Source organism: Schistocerca piceifrons, chromosome 2 (assembly GCF_021461385.2).
Source record: "Schistocerca piceifrons isolate TAMUIC-IGC-003096 chromosome 2, iqSchPice1.1, whole genome shotgun sequence".
In the NCBI taxonomy this organism is placed as follows: Eukaryota; Metazoa; Arthropoda; class Insecta; order Orthoptera; family Acrididae; genus Schistocerca; species Schistocerca piceifrons.
In genome coordinates, this window is record NC_060139.1 from 119,445,640 (window position 1) to 119,454,438 (window position 8,799).

Consider the following 8,799-nt stretch of genomic DNA (forward strand, 5'->3'; position numbering starts at 1 on the left):
GTTCGACCACCTGATCCAGAGTATGCCAATCCACTGTACGGCCTGTGTACCTGTGCATGGTGATTATAGCAAAAATGTTCAAATGTGTGGGAAATCCTATGGGGCTTAACTGCTAAGGTTATCAGTCCCTAAGCTTACACACTACTTAACCTAAATTATCCTAAGGACAAACACACACACCCACGCCCGAGGGAGGACTCGAACCACCACCGGGACCAGCCGCACAGTCCATGACTGCAGCGCCCTAGACCACTCGGCTAATCCCGCGCGGCGTGATTATATCCCATATTGATGTCGGGGTACATGCGCAGGAAACAGTGGCGTTTTGGAACACGTGTTTCGGGACGGTTTTCTCAACTTTTCACCAATACCGTGGACTTACAGATCTGTGTCGTGTGTGTTCCCTATGTGCCTATGCTATTAGCCCCGGTTTTGTGTAGTGCTACGTTGTGTGGCACCACATTCTCCAATTATCCTTAATTTATGAGCATGAGTGTATATTAGAACACACAGTGTCACTGTCTGTCCAATATTATTCGTGAAATTCCTGGTTACTCGGCAGTTACCTGAATCCGCTGATCAACTGCAACGATCAGTGCTTGCAGCGAGAATGAATGAGGCGGAAAACGGTAGACGTGATCTATATGTACAGACAAACAAATGATAATTTCAGAAAAAAACTGATGATTTATTCAAGCGAAAGAGCTTCACAAATTGAGCAAGTCAGTAACACACTGGTACACCTCCGACCCTTATGTTATCAGTTATTCGCCTTCGCATTGATGGACAGAGTTGCTTGATGTCCTCCTGAGGGATATCGTCCCAAATTCTGTGCAATTGACGTGTCAGATCGTCAAAATCCCCAGATAGTTCGAGGGCCCTGCGCATAATACTCCAAATGTTCTCAACCGGGAGAGATCCGGTGAACTTGCTGGCCAAGGTACGTATTGGTTAGGACGAAGATAAGCAGTGGAAATTCTCGACATGTGCGTTATTTTGCTGAACTGTAAGCCCAGGATTTGCTTCCCATGAAGGTCAACAAAATGGGACGTAAAATATCGCCGTCGTACCGCTGTGTTGTTAGGGTGCAGCAGACGACGGCCAAGGGGGTCCTGCTATGAAAAGAAATGGCACCCCAGTTCACCACTTCTGGTCGTCGGTCTGTATGGCAGGCGACAGTCAGGTTGGTATCGCACCGATATCCAGAGCGTCTCCAAACACATCCTCGCTGGTCATCAGGGCTGAATTCGAAGCGGGACTCATCACTGAAGACAGTTCTAATCCAGTCAATGAGATTTCAGGACGAAGACGTGCCTGGAGTCGCCCTGGATGTGTGTGTGTTGGGGCTTATGGGCGCTCAACGTCGAGGTCAACAGCGCCCTGACACACATTAAAGGGAACAGCGGTGGACTACCAACCTGACTGTCGCCTGCCATACGGCCTGACAACTAGGATCCTCTCATAAGAGGACGCCTTTGGTTGTCATCCAGAGCACCCTTGCAGCAGTGTTACGTCGACTATATTCTATGCCCGTTTTATTGCCCTTCAGCAAGATAATGTCTGCTTGCACATGGCGAGAGTGACTATTGCTTGTCTCTGTGCCTGCGAAATCCTACCTTGGCCGGCAAGGTCGCCAGACCTCTCCCCAATTGAGAATGTTTGGAGCATCATGGGCAGGGCACTCGTAGCATCTCGGGATTCTGACGATCTATCTCACCAATTGGACAAAATTTAAGACGATGTCCCTCAGGAGGGCATCCAACAACTCTGTTAATTAATGCCAAGCCCAATAACTGCTTGCATAAGGGCCAGAGGTGGATCAACATGTTATTGTCTTGCTCAGTTTGTGAATCTCTTGAAAAAATCATCCTATTTTTCTGAAATTTTAATCATGTGGTTGTATGTACAAGTACATCACATCTACTGATTTCAGATAATTCCTCCGTAGTGTGTCGCTCTTTTTGTTTCTCAGAGTATAACTCTTTCTTGACGCATTGGGAACTGTCCTAACAATACATCGATATTTAGCCATCTGTGCCAAAAGTACAGTCTGTTTTCTGCACAAGTTCTATATGCCTTTCACTCACTGTATTTTATTCCTGATATCTGCAGAATTTCAGAGAATGCATTCCTGAACAGACGATACATATTTTACAAATAGAAACGTTAGTATACCCCACCAAAGAAAATTTTACAAATGTAGTGTTTCACATACATCTGTACAGCAAAGTAAAATCTTGCAGTTGAATATTATTGTGAAAGCTGCCACAATGGGTGTATGCACAAATTTTGGAACGTATCGTACATGAAATGGAACAATAATACGCACAAGGCAATGGAGTTCCGAACACAAGGCAGTTTGCAGTTGCTGCGTAATAGGATATATTTCGTATCCAGGCCGACATGATGTTTATTCTTTGCAGTTGCGTTTAGAAGGCTCTTACTCAAAACGTCTTTCAACAGGTACAATTCATGACCAATATTCACCAGCCAGATCAACTGTACGTTGTTCATGGGTCAGTATAGTGCTGTGATTTCCAGTACGTGTTTCGTCCTATTCTTTGTCTTTATGCTAGACATATTAACTATTAGATACTGTAAGATTTCCTGTAGAAAAGAAGCACAACATTGGCAGTAGCGGAGGCAGGCTTCTATGTTTCTCTCAAGGTTTCACTCAAAGTCAGCAATATAATCGAGCAAGATGACAAAATGTTTAATTCTTTCACCAGCAATTTTTCTTCAGAGTGAAAGACATTACATCGAGGAGACAAAAGTATAGGGTAGCGAAATGCACATATACAGATGGCGGTATTACTGCGTACACAAGCTATAAAACGGCAGTGCATTGGCGGAGCTGTCATTGGTACTCAAGTGATTCATGTAGATGAGTTTCCGACACGAATATGGCCGCACGACGGGACCTAACAGACTTTGAACGCGGAATGGTAGTTGAAGTTAGACGCGTAGGATACTACATTTAGGAAATCGTTAGGACATTCAATACTCCGAGATCCACGTTGTCAAGAGCGTGCCGAAAATACCAGATTTCAGGCATTACCTCTCACCATGGACAACGGCTATCACTTAACAACCGAGAGCAGTGGCGTTTGCGTAGAATTGTCGGGCTAACAAGCAACATTGCGTGAAATAACCACGGAAATCAATGTGGGACGTACGACGAAAGAATCCATTAGGACAGTGCGGCGAAATTTGGTGTTAATTGGCTATGGCAGCAGACGACCAACGAGAATGCCTTTGTTAATAGCACGACATCGCTTGCAGCTTCTCTCCTGGCCTCGTCACCATATCGGTTGGACCTAGATGGCCAGAAAACCGTCGCCTGGTCAGATGAGTCTCGATTTCCCTTGGTAAGAGCTGATGATATGAGTCGAGTGTGGCGCACACCCCACAAAACCATGGACCCAAGTTGTCAACAAGGCACTGTGAAGGCTGGAGGTGGCTCCATAATGGTATGGCTGTGTTTGCATGGAATGGACTGGGTCCTCTGAATGTTCCTGGGCTAGTGGGCATATTGGATGGACTGCAGATGGCTGGAAAACCGTTGCCTGGTTAGATGAGCCCCGATTTCTGTTGGTAAGAGCTGCCAGTAGGGTACGAGAGTGGTGCAGACCCCAAAAGCCATGGACCCAAGTTTTGAGCAGGACACTGTGTGGCTTTGATTAACGGAATGGACTGGGTCCTCTTGTCCAACTGAATCGTTCACTGACTGGAATTGGCTATGTTCAGCTACTTGTAGACCATTTGCAGCTATTCAAAGACATCGTGTTCCCAAAAAACTGTCGAATTCGGTACGGTATCCCTCAGGAGGACATCTGACAAATCTGTCAATCAATACCAAGGCAAATAAGGTCAGAGGTAAGGTGTAAGGGTCAGAGGTGGGCCAATGTGTTCTTGACTTGCTCAGTTTGTGAGCTCTTTCTCTTGAATAAAACATCCAATTTATCTGAAATTGTCCTTGAAGCTGCCAGATAGGTCGAAGAGTTAGATCTTTTCTTTTACGTCCCTAACTGTGCCCAGAGTATATTCGCCTTTTTTGTGCTATGGTAGGAATATTTTTCATTCTAGTGTCACAAAACACTACTATGAAATTAAAAAACAGTCGTTATGGATATTTCCAAGATTGCTGTGGCCTCTTACATCGACTTGTTACGTAGTCATCTGACCACAGCTCAGAGACATGACTGAACTCCTATTCGAATCTTTCGAGCAATCTCGCGACAACAGATGCTATTCTTATTTTACGAAGGCTATTAATAAATTAATCTTGAGTTGGCTATTAAAAAGAAACAAATGACTGTAGCTTCATGGCGCTTGTATAATTGGAAAAGGATATTCTGAACGTCAAGTTGCGTCGATCAGCTGTCTGTTTCGTTTGCCAGTCTCTAATTAGAAATCGACAGAAGTGCATAGATGTTATTGCGTTTCCTGCCAATTGCGAGGTACATTCTGCCATTCGCTTGCTGCAAGCAAGAGGGATCTATGCCACCGAGATTTATCGTCGATCATGTTGTGTGTATGCGGATATGGTTATGAGTGATAATGTTATGAGACAGTGGCGCAGAAAACTTAAGACCGGGAGCGCGGATGTGCTCGATAAAAGTGGTCGAGGAAGAGATTCAAATGTGGCTGATGAAATTGTGAAGCATCTTGAAATTGTGTGAGCGAGACGTCAGTAAATAATTACCACACTTTCTGAAGATGTGCCCGTAGCAAGAGTTACGAGCTCTGCTAATCAGGGTGACACTTGCCTGGGTGTAAAAAGAATCTGTCAAGGTAGATATGAATGGTGTCCTACCTACCGGCCAATGAAAAGACGGTGGTGTCCAAATCTAGAATGAGCAGTAACATTCTTAGCTCATTTCTAAAAGTGAGTGCTGACCACACCGTACGTTGTGTATTGTAAGTTGACAACACCCCAAAACTTACAGCGGAATTCCCGAATATTGTCGGAGCTGGTCGTGAAGAAGATGTTCAAATGTGTGTGAAATCTTATGGGACTTAACTGCCAAGGGCATCAGTCCCTAAGCTTACACACTACTTGACCTAAATTATCCTAAGGACAAACACACACACCCATGCCCGAGGGAGGACTCGAACCTCCGCTGGGACCAGCCGCACAATCCATGACTGCAGCGCCTAAGGCCGCTCGGCTAATCCCGCGCGGCAAGGAACTGGTCGTAATAACCCGATCAGTAAGAATGGGGTTCTGCTGATTACCAATAAAGAAGTAACTACTAGATACCGTATTTATTTTTGTAAATCTACCATTACAGTTATTCATTTGTTCTATAGCGTATTCACTTTTTTTCCCAGTACATTTGATACGAGCCGGCTAGACTGAAGGTTGTTTCCTTGTTGATGGACTTTTGTTGTATAACGTGTTGTATGCTGTTTCATGGTTCTTGCGTTTCTTTTGAGTCATCGTTTCTTTGCCGGTCGTGTGAACTAATAGGATACAATACTACTGTTTAAGAACAGTAGAAAATATTAAGAGAGTGAAATATAATTTTATCTAGTGATCGCGAAATTTGCCTACAGGAAAATGAGAAGCTCTGAAGAATAGGGTGAGCGTATGCCAACAAGTTACATAAAGAAGTAGGTTCTATGTGCAACGTATGTAAAAATGTACGTATTAGTTATAGGTGTTTGATATGATACTAAAATGTTATTATTATAATTCATTTACTTTCGAATAAAGTAAAGCTTTATGTGCCACTGAGACACCTGAGGTGGGACTGATTTTTTGAATCCGTCTGTACAGTGGTACCGGTATAGGATTGGTTGCCAGGTTTCAACGGTGTGCAGCCATCCACCCTAGTGCATCCTCGTTTGTGAAAATGTGATGAAAATAATTTCTCGTGAGACACTAAATTATTAAAAATAACGAGTTTACCCAGTAGCTTCGTAGTATAATGGCTAAGGATTTAGGATCGCAACCTAAAGCTCACGTGTTGAGTATTCACAGAATAGTAATTTTTAATTGTTATCAGAATGATTGCGGTCTTTTTTATTCATTTTAATTGGTGTTAAATACAATTCTTTTCTTAAATCTCGTTTCTGATCGTTAAATGGTTCATTTCAACCAATGTACAAACTTCATACTAATCTCATTATTTTGCATAACTTTGATGAAATGAATTTGTATTGAAAATTATGGATGCAGTAAGGTAGCGTTCATATTTTCTCATGGTGTAAAAAGAATTTATGTTTGTAATGTTTGTTTGACGATAACTGTCCAATAAAATGTACACATCGTTTTGGGACCAAGGTAAAGTGCTGGTTTACTTTACATCCTAAACTTTGAGGCCTAAAGCAAACCAAGGGCCTTTTCTTAGCATTTGCCACGGGCCCCGGCTGGCTTAATGAGCGACTGCATGAAATGAAAGGTAAAGAATACTTTGGCATCACAGGTTTATTGCGAGACTCTTACGAAACTCCGGTCTATCCACAGCAAACAGAGGAGGAGTACTACAGAAGGAATCATTCTCCTCGAGGACAGTGCGCGAACCTTACTGCGAATAGAACGAATGAGAAGCTCAGACTCTTTGGCTGGGATATTTTTCAACATCCTGCCTTTAGTCCTGAATTAGCATCAAGCTACTATTATCTGCTCCCCAAGATGAAGATCTGGCTGGCTACTCAGCATCTTAAGACCGACGATGAGTTCAAGGATGCTGCCAACAAATGGCTCAAATTCCAGGCGGCACTTTTTTTGTGAAGAGATAAAGGAGTTGTTGTCATGGAATGACGAACGTTTTAATTTTTTTTGGTGGCTATGTGGAGAAATAATGCCAACATGTAAGCATAGATGTATATAATAAGCATATATTTTTTTCCTTTTTTAATAGCCAATCAAAGATTAATTTATGAATAGCCCTCGTACCTGTGGTAAGTGGAGTTTCTGTGGCTACAACAGTTTTTTTCAGTTCCATCCAGATACCTTTATTGAGATACCGCTACTTCGCATAAAAAGGTTACATTTAGAATTTAATTCCAAATAATTTAATTGTGATGCTTGCTTATTTTACCCTGAGTCCTTGTGATGTTTCAGTTCTCACAGGTCTATTCTAGAGTATTCTCAATTCCTTCTCAGAATCTCCATTTCCATAATCTACATTCGCCCTAATGATTCTTCTATGCGCACTTGGCCTGCGCTACAGTATTGAAAGTGGTAATGTTTTTAGAACTTAGTTTAGTAGCTTGTTCACACACGTATCATGGAGGACAACTTGTTATACTTTCAAATCTCAAGACTAAATACTTATTACTGCTATAATCAACTTGGCAATCCAAATAAAGAAGTGAATGCATTAGATCTAAAATCAGGTCATGTAAAACTCATTTAGTTTGTGCTGGTTCTTTACCTCCATAGGCCTGTCACTTTTGTCTTACCCTCTGAGAGCTCAGTATCACGTTATTTACATATTTTACTAATTTGGGTAGTATACTTCATAAACCCTTCTGAGTTCCTGAATTTTTAGGACATCCTCGGCAGATAATTAAATCTTTTAAATCTTTCTTTTCGATTTTCTGGAAAGAAGAAAGACAGGAAGTTACGAATATGACGTCCTAGTAACGCTCTTTCGACATCGGTGTCATTAAAGGCGTAGCTTTATGGTTCAGTAAAACGTTTACTGGCACGCGACGCAAAACCTACGCTCTATGCATTACTTAATTGTATACATATTTTTCATCGAGCGGCGTCAACACATTCTTGCTCGTTCTATTCTGTCCATTGCAGCACCCTACAAATTGCAGCTAAACGTGATGGTCATTCTGCCGCATTAAGGTGTGGTAGTAAAAAGAAAGGTAGGAAGAAAAGGGTTTAATGCCCATCGACAACAAGGTCATTAGAGAGCTCCGTGAAAGGATGGTGAAGGAAATTGGTAGTGCCCTTTCAAACGAACCATCCCGGCATCCATATTATGTGATCTGGGGAGTTCATGGAATACGATGATGGCCGGAAGGTGATTTGGACCACCGTTTTCCCTGATATGAGTCCAGTAATAATGTGACAAAATGTGGACTAATGTCGCCCACATTCTCCTCCTTCAACACCACGAATAAAATGTATTTGACATTTTTATTTATGTCTGTAAAGTGTGAGTATTGATTTGTCACTTTGTTTCCTTATGTTTCACGCTCACGGAATGAGACTACGGCTGGTAGAAGGCCATCCTGCGTAAATCAAACACGGTCTGGGAAGCTGGCCTTCCTATGAATGAACGGCGCGAGTCTGTGAGAGCGAGAAGGTAGCCTTCGGTCGACTGAACCATCGTTCAGCATTATTACTTAACTGTTACGAAAATGAAATCTAATGATCAATTTGTATCCATGTTCCGTTACCATGCTGTTATGTTGGTATGCCTTTGAGTTGAAGTTGAAATGCTGCTCCAATTGGGTGCTATTTAGTTGTAACTATTTCCTAATGACAGAGCATATATACACAATTTCAAGGGAGGTTATATGTGGAGCGGATATTATCTTTGTATTATATTTTTTATTACAATGAAACGACTGAATGGTATATAACTGAGGTGAAACAAATATATATGAGGGCTATCCACAAAGTACATTACGTTTTCGTTTGTGTCCGTTAGGGGCGGGGCTAGTGCGGCCATCTTGGTGTCATGGCATTCCGCCGCTCAGTCGGCATCCTGCCCTGCTAGTGAGAGGTTCGTGCTGTACTCCATTGAGTTACTGTGACAGTTTGAAATGTCAGCGTTAATTGAAAAAGCCGCGAAGTGTGAAGTACGTGCTGTAATAAGGTTTCTGACT